This window comes from Lepidothrix coronata, unplaced genomic scaffold, assembly GCF_001604755.1.
Source record: "Lepidothrix coronata isolate B3197 unplaced genomic scaffold, Lepidothrix_coronata-1.0 Scaffold59, whole genome shotgun sequence".
NCBI classification, from domain to species: domain Eukaryota; kingdom Metazoa; phylum Chordata; class Aves; order Passeriformes; family Pipridae; genus Lepidothrix; species Lepidothrix coronata.
Window position 1 is genome coordinate 4,302,919 of NW_016690239.1, and position 16,757 is coordinate 4,319,675.

Sequence of the window (16,757 nt, forward strand, 5' to 3'; positions counted from 1 at the left end):
GATGAGATTATCTAGCACCCTGCCCAGGCACGTCTTAAAAACCTCCAGCGATGGGGCTCTTCCACATCCCTGTGGAGGTTGTTCCACTGATTGTGTCCTCACTGGGAAAAAATCTTTTTCTTATATCAAGATGAACCTTCTCCTGGTGCAACTTCCCCTTTGTCTCCATGTGTCTCCTTGTGAAGAGAGAGCCTCTGTCCTCTTTCTAGCCACCACTGAAGTACTGAAAAGCTGATGAGGTGCCCCCTGAACCTCCTCCAGGTTGAAAAGACCTGACTCGTTCAGTTTCCTCACGTGGCAGGGGAATTGTCATTTTCCAGACACAACATGGGAAAGACCATAAATATGTAATTTTTTAAAAAAATCCAAGTTCTGTAAGAAAGAATTGCATAAGCATATTGCCAAAAAAGAAGCATTGCTTGTGTCGGTGATAAGGCACATCCACCTTGTATTTCTGTATGCTTCAGTCCGATTCTTACAGTAGTTCCAAGTGGAAAAAAAATTTAATGCTTTCTCTGGATGTGCTCAGTACAAGACCAGAATTCTAAATCTTAAAAAAACCAAACAAATCCAAACCCAAACAAAGCCAACTGCCTGGACTGAATTACTGGAACAGGAATTGGTTTTAGCTTCAGAACTCAGTGGAGATCCTACAGTAACTGGTTCCATAGGGCTTAATGCCATTTGACATCACAGGTCAATTTGTCATACAGTTACAATACTTTAAAAAAATGTCTTCAAAGAAGAGCTTGTTTTCATAGAAAGTACCTGAAAGAGAAAGCTGAGGTTCTAAGATTAGACTAGAAGCCGACATCCTACCCTGAGATAACTCACTGTCAGATAAACCAGTCAGAACTAAACTAGCAGGGGATTTATTTTGGCGTGACTCAATCAGTATTTCAAAGTTTATGGCAGTAACTCAAGCTTGAAGTAGAAAGTATTAGTAAAACTTCCAGTTTCTGTTTTCCTATTGCATGAGCCATTATAGCAGCTGATACAAATTGAGTAAGTAAAAAAATGAGCAGTTGTACCTAGTTAAGGGTTTTCAATGTGGACTTAAGGTCTTTAAAGGCAGTGGTTAAAGAGCACATAAGGTATTAATACATTTCTCAGAACGTCTAAACGCTTTTACATTACAGTATTTGCTCATTTTCAACAAATAATTAATTTCAGTGAACTATTTTTGTGCGCTACATCTGCTTGTGGATCCTCGTAATGGGCACTATGAAATGCTGCAGTAGTGTTGTGATCCTGGATATGCACAGTATTTGTGACCTGGTGCTGATGCTGTGTTCTGGCAGCTGTGATGTACAATCTCCTGGCTTGCCTTGTTCTGCTGGGCCTGGGGAAATAGAAGAGAAAAAATTTCCAGCGTACTCAGTATAGCTGGCTGTGGGGACATAGGATAGAGAGGGAAGCAACCCTCCTGTCTTCCCAGCCTGGATTTTCTTAGTGTTAACAATATACTGTGATTCGACAAACATTGTGCTGCTGTTACTGTCTTTTTTTCTCCCCCACTATCAGTATTATGAAATATTCAAAAGACATTAAAGAGTGGACACAAGTGACCTTTTTTTGCCTCGTGTGTTCAGTGTGCAGACATTGTGCACAGTGAATGCTGTCATACAATATTTTCTATTAACTTCTTAAGGCAAAAATGGTGTGCCAATGATACACAAGGGCAAATCTATATGGTGCTGGTTAGGAGGATTCCTTAAGCCTTTTAGGCTTGCTGAATACACAGTTTGCTCCTGTTTGTCTAGCGATAGGATGTTTCAGTCTCAATCAATAAAAGCCAGGTTGACAGAGAGTGTGAGTGTGCATAGATACACATTGCCACTAGATACATGTTTCCATTAGCTTTGTTGATCTGGAGTAAAAGCATAGCTTTAGTTAGGCTGTTATTCTTCTGTATAGATAAATGTTTGCTGAACACTTGCTACTACATGAAAAACCTTAAGGATGAATGTAACAAATGTAAGGACAAACGTAATGTCTATACTTACACTTTTTATTACAGGAATGTTTATGTGTAAAATACTGTTTTGCTTATACATGTACCAGCTGCTCATTACTTGCCTTTAGTTACAGCCCTTCTCAGGGTGACAAAGAGTGATGTGAGGTAAAGGGTGAATAGAGCACATAAGGACAACTTGAGAAGATAATTCTGTTTTCTTAGTATCTTACAATTCAAAAATAATTGCTATTTATGTTTTTGAGGCAATGGAATATTTTAGCTGGTGGAACTCTACAGGGAAGATTCTTGTTTTTCGTGCTACCAACTTTGCTCTTCAAGGACATCAAGAACACACAATGCTATTAAGTATATCATGTTTGGCATTCCTGAAATATGCATTACTCATTTGTATCCACCGTATTTTTTTCCAAATAAAACTGGAGGATCCACACTGTAGCACTTTCTTTGTAAATATGTTTGTAAATCCTTATCAATCTGATATAAAGAAAATCCACTAAAAGAAGTGGGGTTTAGAGTTTGATATTCTTAACTCTTGAAAGATGTGTTCCATCCTATGTTTCCTTGAAAGCTAGATGTATAGTAACCAATAATCTTGTAATTCACTTTGCTGAAACCGAGATGGTTAGTGAGATAATTTCCATCATTCTGGAAGGAAAGTATGTATAGAAAAGAATCCCACATCCAAAATAGCAAATGTCTAAACACTGTTTATGTTGCACACAGACATGCCTGGTGCTGCATGGAAAGCCTACTGTATTTTGAGGAATTAGTATGGAAAAGGAAATCTCTGACTGTTTAATCTTTCTTATTCACACTTAGTTCAGTGGAGACATGAGCTGGTTGTCTTAACAATTGTGGACCAACCTTCATTCAATTGGAATATTATTTCAGGATCATGGGCTTAAAAATCACTTGAATAGTTGAAACAGCGATGAGTAGTTAATGTCAGTGAATTAAAGTGAATGGCCAGTTGATTCTGAACATGTATTAGCAGCTTAAGGAGGATTTAAATGTTACTGTGTTTTTCCACAGGAGTTATAAGTGTACTCAGCATGCTTATCAGAACTGGGAAACATGCAGAGTATCACCCAAAAATGTAAAATTCATCATGACAATAATTGAGTCAAACTGGAAAGATTGAACAGATTTGTTATGTGAGTTCACACAGGATTTGGCTCTTGACCATGAGTTTATTAAGAACATAGGAGGAAATAAAGTAAAAGTAAAAAATCTACAGATGCCACAAAACTTAAATACTAAGGAACTGCTTAAAGAGAGTAAGATGAATTGCTTGGTTGGGAGCTGTAAGCAACTTGCATTTCACTGTGGCCTAAAATGAACCTGAGTTTCTACTAGCATGGAGGTTTGAGAACATACTTAGCAAGTAGAACAATTTGTGGTAGGAAATGCTGACTTTGAACAGTGTATGGAGACAATGTGCATTCTCAACTGAACATGAATTTTCAGCATGCCTTGCAGCCAAAAGGGCTGGTGAGATCCTGAGGTTTAGAAATGGGATTACTGTCAGGGAAGTAATATCGTTGACTATTTGGTGTAACCTTTTGAAAGAATGCTATGCCCAGTTCCAGGAGTCATAATTTTCAGTAGTGCTGGGAAGTTGGACAGAAAAGGCCATGAGAGCAATAAAAGGATTTAAAAAAAGCACTGGCATGAGAGTCTCAACAAACAGAATTTACTTAGTTTAGTGAAAGAATTAGCCTAGACAAACCATCTTTGGAGAAAAAAAATATGATAAGGAACTGTTCCATCTAGCAGTGAAAGAGTGATCCAGCAATTCTAAGTAGAAGTTGGACGTGTTACAAGAAGGGATAAAGGTACATAACAGAATGGTAAAGATTTCCCTGTCTGGACATGTTAGATGATTTCATGAAAAAATGTGATTTGATAGAAAGAGGACCAATTCAGACAAGTCAGATCCATGTTACACAACAGGTCAAAGCAAATAATCACAAGTCATATTTGGCTGCCCCAGGAGTAACTTGTCTGCTGACAGAATTTCACAGAGGTTTGAGAGCCAGAGATTGTGAACTCGTTTCAGTTCTGCTGTAGTGTGATCAGTACACAGAACAAGTTGTGTGCTAAATAGGCTACTGGATACGTTTAGCCTTGTTCTTTCTGTCTCTAGAGAATTGCAAATGGTCTACTAATGCACACTCTGACTTGACTCATGGCTATTAGGATATGGCTCATTAGTTTTAAATTTCATTATACAATAAGTCCTGTGATGGTTTGGGCTATATATACTTTCATTATGAAAATGAGGTGAACAGACACAGAAGGAAAGTGCCTGTGTAAATGTCAGCTTTATTGAATGTAGCTAACTATTATTTATTTTTCCAAGCTTTTAAAAGTTAGAGATCTTTTAAGGTTTATTAGATGCTCTTGGACCCCTTCTTTCCATTCTTGTTTACCTGACATTTCTCTGTGCTTTCACAAGCAAGTTGCAATACAATGGCTATTTTCAATTCATTTTCAGCTCATAACAGGATCTATATAAGACAAAATGAAAAATCCAGTGTTTCCTTATTTGTAGTTAAACTCAACCTTTTATATACCAACCAAAGATGCCCCATGAAGCTTAGAGAAGTTAAAGTGTGCTCATAGGGTTCTGCCCTAGCAACATATTATGAGAAAAATGTATTTTCTATACATTTTAGAATAATTCACTAAATTATATCTAAATGGAGTAAGCATTTAGTGGACTTTTTTACTAAGTACATGTGGCAATCTGATTCTGTTTAAAATGCTAATAAATGCATCCCATCTCTAATGAAACTAGTGCTCCCTGCATAATTAATTAGCATTTAATACAGATGAGGACAGGAAAGCCATATTCACAGTCATTTTTAACCGGAATAGTTAATAAAAGAATTCTTCACAGTTCTGAAAGGTCACACGTGAATAGCTCATTTCTGCAAAACGGATATTTTTTTGCAAGTAAAAATTTTAGTGAAGTTTACCTGGAATCGTTGGTCCATACAGCTTTTATCCACAAGGTGGCATTCCTAACAGGAGTTTACAAGACATGGTAATTTCTTGCAGTTTTTCAAGAGCTCTAAGTGAAAGGCAGTCATAAGCATTTGTAATGTTATATGAGATTTTTATGTTTTAATTTTTATAAAATGCAATTAACAGTAAGTCAGAAACATTAATGATAATTAGTTTAATCCTGATTGATATGTGGAGTACCCAGAAATATGTGATGGTTCCAGGTCAGCAAAACAGCATATTAATTCGTGGCATTATATGCTACTATGGACACTTTCCAATGGTAAATCCGGAATCAGTTTTTGCTTTAATAAAAGAATATAAAATAATAAAAAAATCAATTATTTAAATCAAGAGCACAAATAATATCATGGTCTTATATGCAAAACCCCAGTGTTTGGGGTTTTGGTTATGATGCAGCTTTTAGTGAATGCTGGGTTAAAGAAGAGCACATAACAGTATTCACAGGGGAGGATTTTTCATAGCTTAATGTTACAATGACCAAGAAGCGTATTTTCAGATGCCTGTCATCCAGGTTGGTCACCGAGCCCACAGGCAGCCCTGCTTTCTTTCAGGCTTTATATCTTTTTCACTTTCCTGTAATCTTTGCATGCTATATATATGTATAAAAAGAATACATTGCTCGTTATTCATTTTATACAAGCATGAAGGGAGTGTAATACAACCTGCTAAACCAATACAAGTGTACTAGGTTTTATATAACAGAGACATGCATATTATGCTTTTCTCTCCCATGGGTAAGGTCCTGATCTTACTTTTGCTTCTTTTGCTGACTCTGTAAGATCAGACCTGAGCTAAGTAATCATTTCTGTTTCCCTTTTAGCTAGTGCCCTAGTTGCATTTTGTTTGGAAAAAAAGCTATAACCTTAAGTTTATGCTTAACTGGAATCCAGTGTAAACTGTGCAATTTTTTTCAAGTCTATTTCAAGTCAACAGAAAGGAATACGATAGAGTAGTTGTTTATTTATTTGTTTGCCTTATTGTTTTGTGGTAGCAAAAATTCTGTGGTGTCTTTTCTAATGCATGTGTACATTTCCTGTTAATCCTTCTGCTCCACGTGCTGCCCCCCACTGATGCCAGAACCCTCTGGTTTTGCTTCCTATCATTTAACACAGCTGAGAGGTTGGAGTAGCAGCTACATCCACTGCTGACACTAATGACAGTCTTTGCTGAGAGACAGGGTACTACTTTGACATTAAGCAGATATTCTTTTTCCTAACATGCTGTTATACCTCTTTCATTTCTCAAAGATGGCTATGAAAAGCGGAATATGAATTCTTGTTCACTGAAAACAACTGTCAGTCAAAAAAACCCGACTTTCAGAATGATTGGGCAGGTAGAACCTACCTGCTGGATGAATCTGGCACAAGGACTGCAGAGACAAACCTGAGTTATTATTGTCTTATGATGATTACCAGTAAAATTTGAGGGCCTGAACATCTCCTATATACTGCCAATTTTAAAGAAATGTGGTGAAAATGTCTATTTCAAGGGTGTGGAAATGGCTGGACAAAGAAAGTTATACATAATAATTAGGAAATGTTGATGAGAAAGTAAATAATTTGTGAGTGTTACCTTTCAAGTTACACGTTGAATTTTCTTTGTAGTAGTTAGATATAGCATTAGGTGAGTAGATGGGGACAAGGTTCCTCTGAGAAGAGCAACGAGCCTGTCCTAGGGAGGAGGTTTAAAAATAGGGAAAACAAATGTACTGAGGAAAGGAACATTCTCTGCTTTGATGACTGCCATGTAGAAAGGACTTGTAGTGAAGGATAGTCTGTAAACAGACCTATACACAGCTAAACAAGTGAACAGGTTAGTCAAGGTAATGGCAGGGTTCAGGGTCCCCCCAAAAGCCATAATGTGTAGGTGCAATGGACACCACCAGTAGAAATCAGTGGTCTTGAGCATTGCTGATGTTGTTTCTGGGACATCTCATGATGTTGGATCAGATGGACATGTACTCCAGCTTCCAGAAATGCGGGAAAGAGATTGCACTGAATTTGTCCTTTTGCCTGAGTTATATGACAGCAACTAAGAGTTCATATAACCAAGAGCTTGCAGGTAACACTGTCAGAAAAAAAGTCCATACTGACTGCAGACGAATAATAGTCCTGATACTTTATGATGGATCTGCAAATTACTTTGTTAGTACAAAGCACGTCAGGGGCTAATTTGATGTGGTTTATTGTTTGCAAGAGGTGGATTATAAATGTTGGGAATTGCATCTTATGTAACTGCTGCTGGGTAGGCATAGGTATGAGTAAGTGTGAACTGGGAAAGGAGAATGATACTGGGAACTGTAACCACAAGTATTATCACTTCCCATATGTAACAAACTTGTGCCTAGGGCAAGGAAGCACAATTACTGACAGAAGCTGTGTTTGTTCATGCAAGTGATTTTATTGCTCTAAGTGATTTATCACTGTGGATTATGTTTTTTGATGAAAGACTTTTCTGGAATAATTGTACTCAAAAGGAAATGAGTTGTTTAGCTTCAATAGACAACCACGTCTGTCCATTGAAAATAAGTTACATTTTTAAAGTACTTTTATAAGGGTTTCTAATTGGTGGGATACAACGGGTCATTATGCAATATGGGGGTTTACTTCCCCCAGTTAGTAACATAATCTCTTTCTCTCTCTCCCTTTCACTTCCTCGGTCTCAGAAATCTAGAACTACACATTTTAGAAAATCATCAGATACTTAAATATTTCATATACTTCCAAATTATATGATTTCACTTTATCTATTATCAAAAGAATTCTCTGAATTTATATTAGGTGCTGAAGATACATTGATGATTACTGAAAAACAGTCCTCATTTCCTTTACAAAAAGATGTTACATTTTCAAATTGCGCAGCACCTGAATTGCCAGAGTTTCTGTTCCTTGTGCTCCTGGATCACTGATGGTAAAACTCTTACTTTCTTATGCATTTATATTGTTGTAAAAAGAAATAGTTATAAGTACAGGTACCTTCCTTCTCAGAGGCATCTGAATGCAAAACAGACACAGTTATCCACTATGGTACTTTGGCCTGACACGGGAATTACTTTACTAAAGGCAAATCAAACCTAATACCCAGTCAACCCCTGTTCAAATGCAGAGTGGCAAAGCTGAGCCGGAAGATACCAAGTGAAAAGTGAACTTTCCAATGCTGTATAAAAGCCAGTTGAAAACTACTTCACAAACTACTAAGATCTCTGTAGTGCCCAATACCACAAATTGTTACTCATTTCCGCAAGGCACAGCTGACAGCTGACGGGGGAAATGAAGAAATATAAATTACTTTTCTTTTTAAATCTGTCCAAAATAACATTTGCCTTCTGTGAGCACTTAGCTACTTGTGCTAAGCCTTGGGGTGAAGAGTGAGTCTCCCACCTCCCAAAGTGGTGGCTCTTTTGTCAGTTCCGGGGCAGCAGAAGAATCATTTTCAGTGATGAGATTTTTTTTCCCTGTATTAATGCATGATCTGTTTCATAAATCAAATTACATATAAATGAAACAGCTTAAAAGTAATTGTGCAGCTGAGCAACTGATGAGTTATTGTGCCTTATGGCTGCTGTGGCTGTGTGGGTAAGCACGAAAAAGACAAAAATTGGTCTCTTTAACCTCCAGTGTCCCTTCTATCTCCCCTATGAGTTTCCTGTCACTTTAATTTAGGATGTATTTTGATCAACTTATGAAATCAATTATATGATACATTTGTCTCCAATTCCCCAGAAACAATTATCCAGTCCTGTGTTCCTAAATTCCCTCCTGTACGCTGCCTTACTATGTTTTTTTTTTTGATAGCTGTAATAGATGTTGTTAGTGACGATGCTGTTTGTAGATCTGGTTTTAGAGGTTAGACAGAAGAATTAAGCAACATTTGGAGTGTCATTGAGACCACCTTGGTAATTTTTTTTGGTTTGCAAAGCAGATGTCTCTATAATGCACTCAAATTCTTCACCGTCACCCATTGTCATAAAGTCATTTTAGCATAACTATTTTTTAATTCTCTAAGCCTTTTCATGGAATAATTTAAAATCAGTCTTTGTAGGATAAATTTAACTCTATATTACAACTCAAAATACCAGAATCATAAAATTTAGAAAAAAATATTCTTGTAATAAGCATTTTGTAATTAATTTAATTAGGTTTCTTCCAGGCTGATACTTGGACTGCAAATTGAGAGTTTTATTTCCCTTTTGGCCTCAGGTATCCTCTGAAATGTTCAGACTTAAGTTCTGTGAACTGTGTTGTCATTTTGTGTTGTGACACTGTGTTGTCACTCTAATTCTGACAGCAGGATTTTACAAACTGCCATGAGTTCTGAACAAAAGGAAAAGTGTATGTATGCAACTATTTTCAGTGGATCGGAAAACCAGGAGACATTATTTTGTTATTATAACTTGCCCTAAGAGGAGAAGAGGTGCATATGTATGAGCATGCAGATATTTGATAAGCTGATATCTTTCCCAGAAAGCTTGAAAGTGGTGGTTTTTGCAACATTTCAAATTGATTAGGGGATGTTGGGTTTTTTTTCCTACTCAGATTCATGAAGGAATGACACAAAAATTAAGAGCTATTTTTAAAATCAGACTTTGATATGTAGAAAGTAATAAATGGGGGGAAAGTGGTAGCAAAAGTCAGATCCAGTGAATAGTGAGAAACTGGACACAATTCTGCCAAATGTCTGTGAATTGATGCCCAAGACTGAAATTCTGACACCTTAAACAGTTCTTTTAAACATGGCCATGACTAAAGCAGGCTGTTTCTAGCCTTAAAATCTTACTATAAAAGCAGAGCTGTGGTTTTCTTGAGAGATTTTTGTAAATTCTTGCTGCAGAGAGGCTAGGTAGCAGGGAAACAGCTTTTTAGGGGGAGCTGAGAGGGGTGGTTCTACTTTTTGTCCGGCAATAATTCTGATCTAAAGGAATAAGAAAGCATTGAAAATTTTATTTAAACCTCAGAAATTGTATTTAACATGGGATGGGCATTTATAGTTTAGCAGTCTGTTTATCTGAAGCTGTATGACTTCTTCCTGACTGTGAAGGTTCCCAGGACATGTCGTTCAGTTTACTGTGTGTTTTGAGAGACAGAAAACATGACAGAATTTATGTATATTCACATAAATATATATATATATTTAATGTATATATATATATACATTATATATATAATGTATATATAATGTACATGCATACAGACTGTATACATATTTCAGTTTATTGTGTGCACAGAATATCATGCTCCCACGCTCAGGAACACAGCGTGGTCCACAGCCCAGGGCCCCAGCTGGCCTTGGCCTTTGGCTGGTTTTGTGCAGCACTGTTGCCTGACCTTGGCTCACTGTCACTGAGAAGGCTGTCACTGAGCTCTGAGAGTCTGTAAACTGAAACCGTGTAAGATAAGAAAAGTAAAAACAGGCAGAACTGAATGTGCTGAGCTGGGAAGACTGTCTTGGGGACTGGGGACAAACACTGACATGGAATCTATAAAACCTGAGGGAGAAATCAGAGACGTAGAAGATGGCATCTCTGCAGCTGTGAGGACTTGTACTGAAGTACTGGGGTAGTTTGACATGACTGAAATGCTTTTCTTATAAAAAATAAAGTCTGCAACACCAATAAAAAGTAACAGAAATCACCTCATATGCTTTTCTCTTCTTTCCCCCTCTCTCTTTTCCTTTTCCACATTTTTCCTGCACTGATCCTCATCTCGTCAGCTCCCTCTGACCCATCTGAAATACGCTTCTCTGATCAGCCTCTGGTCAAAAGTGCCTCTTGATACCTTTTACTGCTCTGCTCTTGTTTCACTCCATGGAATCACGTGAATCATATAAACCCCCAAGGCGCACTTGGCATGTGGTACTGTCGTCTCCAGTGTCCACACTGGGATGGTGGTGTGGCCCTGGAGCGCTGCAGTGACCAGCCAGCCCTCTGCACTGCCACGCAGGTGCCCAGCTTGGCAGCAGGGCTGGAGGGGTGAGAACAACATTCCCAGCCCCAGTGTGAGTATCCGGGGTTGGGGTAGGGACTAAGGGCCCGAGAGGCTTTGCACTTTACACAGGCACCCAGGTGAAAATAACTTTGTTTCTAAATCACAACAGGCACTGGGGCTGCTAGGCCCTGGCAGAGGTTCCCCCTTGCTGTCAGAGCCAAAGCCAGCAGTTGTCTCCATAAGCACAGTATGTTTCATATATGCCAGACTCTCAGCTGCCTTCAGATCCCTCTGATTAAAGAAATCACCTTGTTCTGGGAGTGTCTAGTGTGCCATCTGGGACGTGCTCTGCAGCTCCTCAGACCAAACTGGAGAAGCTGTGTTTCCTTGTCTCTCATGTTTTTCATAACAGTCTCCTTCCTACCAGCACCATATTTCTTGTTGCCAATCTTCTCATCTCATTTCTGCTAGCAGGTGGTTAAGCAAGCAGAAGGACATTGGACAAAAGGGCCTACCTGGACAATTTAAGATGGACTGCAAGTATACATTGGTTCCATCCGTTTTAATTTGGGGGGAGTTTGTGGTTCGTTGGGTTTGTTATTTGTTGATTGTTTTATTTGGGTTTTTTTAATAAATTAAGATGCAAACATAAAATGGTTGGCAGTTTAGCTGTCCTTGAAATGTCAGGTCTGAGAACCATATTTGGAATGAGATTTATCCATTTTGGCATATAGTGAAAGTTACAGTGAGAAATTATGTTACTGCGAGGTCTCCAAAGCTACAAAGTGTGAACTAGATATAGACAAAAGGTGGAAAAATGTATCCCATGAACTAACCAGCCCCTTGATTAAATCACTCAGGAACCTGTACAAGTAGGATTTCATACAGAAGGAAGAGATGAAGGTGCACAGGAAAAAAGATTTTCTAGTCACACTGTGAGCTCCTGCTCTGTAGCAACTGCTGCTGCCCAAACTCCTCTAAGAAAACCAGTCTCTGCTGTAAGCTGATGGCAGAAATGTTGTTGCATGGTGTACAGTAGCATTTACTAAACAGGCAAGAGATACATTTTGAAACAGACTCTCAGCAGTCTATCAACTGGAAAATAAATTATCTTTTTCTGCAGCCCACTCTATTATACCCCACTGCCCTTAGTTGCCTCCTCTGAACTTGGATTCACTACATTTCCAGGCACATCTGGGCTTAGAGAACATATTATGTAGCACAAGGGAGAGCAGGTGGTCCTGTGCAGCCCTGTTTGTGTTCAGCCTAATCTGAGAGATTGGCTTTTGGAGGAGGGGCAGAGATCTGGGGGCATATATGCAATTCATCATCACTGTTTCCAGCTGAATGTGAGAAACTGCTACACCTGCTGCTCTGCTTCTGATGGGCTTTGAAATATAGGCAGGCTGAAGGACGTGTGAGTTTTTCTTTCATGATAACAAAAATAAGCACTTTGTTCTGGTGTCTGTAAAGTTAAGGCAGTTTCCTACAAACAGCGATAATTCAAGAGCAGTTTCTGGCTTGTGATTGACACATGAAAAGGAAGAGTATTTTTGGAAACACTGGTTGATTTTATTATTAAAAAAAAAGGAAAGAAAATCACTGCTAATTTTCAGTTTGCTGAGTCTTTTAATACATAATTTCCAACTGAAACACATTGAATTATCAGGCAGAAGAGAAGTAATTCATTGCTGTGAGATAAAACCATCAGTATAGAGTAACTGCTAGAAATCTTCATCGTGCCCTAGGAAGGAGTCCAGGTGCTTCTATGCCACAAGAAGTTTAAACAATGTTCAGCTGTGAACTAGGACCCAGAATAAGGATGCAAAGCAAATGCCTGTTGACATATACAACCTGTCCCAGGGTAATGAGAGTGCATTAGAGGACTGGGAAGATCCCTAAAACCAAACTGCAGGTATGGGTGCCCTAATGGGAAGCAGACCAAACATACAGTAGCTTGGAGGCTGTGTTGGAAGATACAAGCTGTAAATGCACTTTCTGTGTTTGCCAGACACTTTTAGAGAAAACTGGGAAGATTCAGTCCCAACTCATGAAAGATTTTTGCAAATCTGCAGATGCCAAGCCTGAGTTTGAGGTCCAGGAGAGGCCAAGTGCCACCTGTGTGGTTGTTGCTGCAGCAGTACTAATGCATCCTCCCCAGTGCAGAAATTGGGGAATCTTGCTGCCCTGCTGTGGGGAGCAGGTGGGTTCGTGCAGGGTAAGTGCAGAATTACTGGTGCTGGCTGCCCCATCCCATCCCGGCCTCCACCCTCTCCCCTTGCTGCAGTACCACAGCTGCTTCAACCACTGTCCTTCCCTGCAGTGAGTAGTTTACCTGCACTACCAAGAGCCCTTAGGCTAATTTGGGGATTTAGGGAAGGCAATAAGAGGTATACTAACAGTGCATATAGATAAAGTAATACTTGACTTTTGAAAAAAATTTGAAATACAGTTTTCAAACGGTGTTTAAAAATGGATTCCAAGAAGAATCTGAACTTCCCTTGTAAATAATCAAAATTATAAGTTATCCATTGGATATACAATCTGTAGCTTCATTGAAGTTCATTTATTTAAGCAGGCTGTGAATTATTCTGTTTTTTTTCATCACCTGACTATCTGGCTGACTCTGTGTAACATTAGCATCTACATCTGTATAATAGAAGTAATAGTACTATGCATCTTTGAAGACAACCCTGGAATTTCAGAATAAAGAGTTTATTTAAGTGCTGGATTTTACTTTGTGGAAACTCTGCAACCTGATTCATTTCAAGTGAGTCTCGAAAGTGTTGTGGAGTCCAGTGGGAGCAAGATTGGATTACTGCAAAATGCAGGCTTGAAATCAATTATATATTTATTACCTTTAAAACAATTATCCATTACATTCCCTCTTAACCTTTTCATTATTGTTTTACACAGGGTAAAAGAGCTACTCCAAGAAGTGACTGTCCACATGTGAACATGAACAGAACATCATGCTTTCCAAAGCAATTACAATTCTCATTCACTCTTTCCATCTCCCTCATGCTTGCTGTGTGTAATGAAGCTGAAAGACAACAAGGGACATGGTCACTGGAGATACTTGTCAAGCCTGTGACTGAAGCTACTGAAGTTCTCTACTGATATGCCACGTGAAAGCTTTGGTAAAGAAGTGCTACACTTCCAAAGTCAAACATTCAGTTACTAGGAGATAACCAAGTCATATCTTCCAAGGCAGCCTTAGCTCAATTTTCCTATTTATGCACGTTATAATATAGTATTTAATTATGTCACCACAGATAAGTTATTCCTGAAATTTCCTCCTAATAACTTCTCTGAGCATTTGTGTATCTATATAGCTCTTAGAGCTGGGCCTTTATTTCTCCCAGAAAGGACTGTATTAGAACCCAGCAGAGAGAGATTTGATCTAAACTCTTGATTTCCTAAAGTCTCAGAGGCAAAGTCAACCTGGCATGACAGCCCTTAGTGAGGAGAGCTGGGGGCTTGGCCCACAAAGTACGAAGTGGAGCTGTGTGTCTGTCTGTCCCACCCACTTCTCCCTTATATTTTGCTAGAAGTACAGTGACCAAAGTGATGGCTCAGTGCCTCCCCAGCAATTCAGCCCCACCACTTGCTGATTAACCAAAAGCCCCTTGCTCAGTTGGAAGAGCCCATCCATGCTAGCTGAGGATTGAAGATTTTATTTTGCTCTGGAGAAAGGAAAACTGCACTGTAGTTTTAAATCCTTTCACAGAGGAAGGGTATAGAGCAGGTGGCCAAACATGCTAAGGAGGACTTTGGACTCAGGCTATGGCTGGTCTGAGACTGGGAGGTGTCAGGAAACACCTTGCAAAACACTGGGAGTAAGAGTGGACAGCAGCTCTGCAATTTTCATTTTCCTTTCGGCAGTAGCTAATTAGTCTCTGTGTAGGGAACAGGTTCCCGGTGAAAAGCAAAGCCCTGCACTGGCCGTTACCAGGCAATTATTCATTGCCATTCAAGCAATTATTGCTGCCTCTGGGACAGCAGCTACTTTCTACTTTGAGAAACACCGGAGACAACTTTCCATTAAGCAGTCACTCTTGTTTACAGGAAAATGCACAAATAAATAATAGAAATAATCTACCAAGGCAAAATTTGATCGTTTTGATTTTTAAGTGAAAAACCTAAGGGAAGACACTGATGTAGAACACACTGAAGGTTTTTGGCTCTACCTGGGGAAAAATAAAACCTCTAAATAGTTGAAAGCCTTTTCTCTAAAAGATTTACCTTATGTTTTCAAAAATTATGATAACCTCTCCAAATAGGTAGAAAAATATCAGTAATCCCAAGTTTGTGGGGGAACAAAGAACTTGCATAGCTTTTCTTTCAAAGACTTAGTTGCTTTCAAGTGTTCCAGTTGCTGATTATTTCAATAGGAAAGTTTGAAAGGATGAATGTGTCTGTTCGATGCCAAGTGACACTCAAGATGATCCTTGCTGCATGCGCTGGCTCAGGGTTGCTGAAGACCTGTGTTTGAAGCCACGTGAACAGCAGTGAGGTTGCACATTCAGTGCCACACAGAGACATCTGCAGTTTAACGGGAATTTCTTTGTCTGGATATGAGCACTGTACATGCCTAGGTCTCCATTACGTTCGGTTTCGAGGTTTCTTGCAGGACACTGATTTATAAAAAGCTGGTTAGAAATAATGAATGGGATCAAATGGAAATGAACGGCGCAGCAGGGAGAGGATCTGTCCTTTTAACAAGCCGTGGCAGTAACAGATGAAGCAAACTGGCCTTCCCTGGCTCTGCAGCTTGGCTGGGGAATTGCTCTCACAAGGGAGCCGAGCCCACAATAGCGTGGTAGCACAATCGCTCATGAAACTAGAAATGTTGCTCTCCTGGAGGGCTTACGTGGCACATCGTTGTGCAGAGCTGGGGAAATAAGGTGCGCATTTCTCATTCGATGATGATAGTAGGCTTTTTCAGGAGCTTTGCCGACTTCCCACATCATACTTTCGTAGCCTAAAGCGGGTCAAAGCCGGGAAGACCGTGGCAGCCTGTGCTCTGCTCGGGAGAGCAAAGACAGCTCTGGTGCTGGCACCGCCCGGGGTGGGAGCGCTCCCGGCACAGGGGCCTGGGGATGGAGCAGCCGCGAGTCAGTCATTGAGAGATCGGCTGCGCTCGGGGGCACGCACTTTTCATTCCCAGTTTTCCGGGCAGAAAGGCTTCCCCAGCAGCCATCTGCCGGGCCCCGCTCCCAGCCCGCCTGGGGTGTAATGGCTCCTGGGGGAAGCATCTGACTCATTTACCCTGGGCTGATAACATATTGCAGATATTTTGCAGGCGGCAGCTGAGCTTTTTGATGCCTCCTGATGCCTTAAAGAGAGTTTTGTTCCTTTTGCCTCCAATGTACATTCCGGTCCCTCCATGGTGTTTTTGAGGGCAGAACCTGTCATCCCACAAGTTATTACTTGCTTCTGTACATCTGCCTCCTCTGAGAGAACTGAGGAACAAAATAGTTTTTTAAAGGGGCCCTATTTACTAAATAAGTTACTCTTTACCTAAGAGTGCATGACCTGCTGTGAGTGTTCATAAAACTTTGCAGTAATGCCTTAAAATCAGCTAAAATTACTTTATTGTTGATCTGTTCCATTCTACTACATTCCTTTATTTTATTTTATTTTATTTTATTTGTATTCTTCAGCTTGCTCTTTTTACTCCCATGTAGCCCTTATAAACACATGTTACTGTGAGTATATAAGGATCAAAGGAAAAAACAAAGATACTCTATTGCTATCTCTTTTCATCCTCCCCTGAGGATGCTGTGATTTAGTTTCTAATCTGGAGGGCACTGTCATTG

General features: G+C 39.6%; 1 long non-coding RNA gene across 1 annotated transcript; it reads left to right on the forward strand.

Moving 5' to 3' along the window:
- Positions 1-4,423: 4,423 nt before the first annotated feature.
- On the forward strand, positions 4,424-15,970 carry LOC108498428. Its single transcript, XR_001875174.1, has 4 exons — positions 4,424-11,005; positions 11,410-11,475; positions 12,605-12,850; positions 13,852-15,970. It is a non-coding gene; the product is annotated as an uncharacterized LOC108498428 (long non-coding RNA).
- The last annotated feature ends 787 nt before the right edge of the window (positions 15,971-16,757 follow it).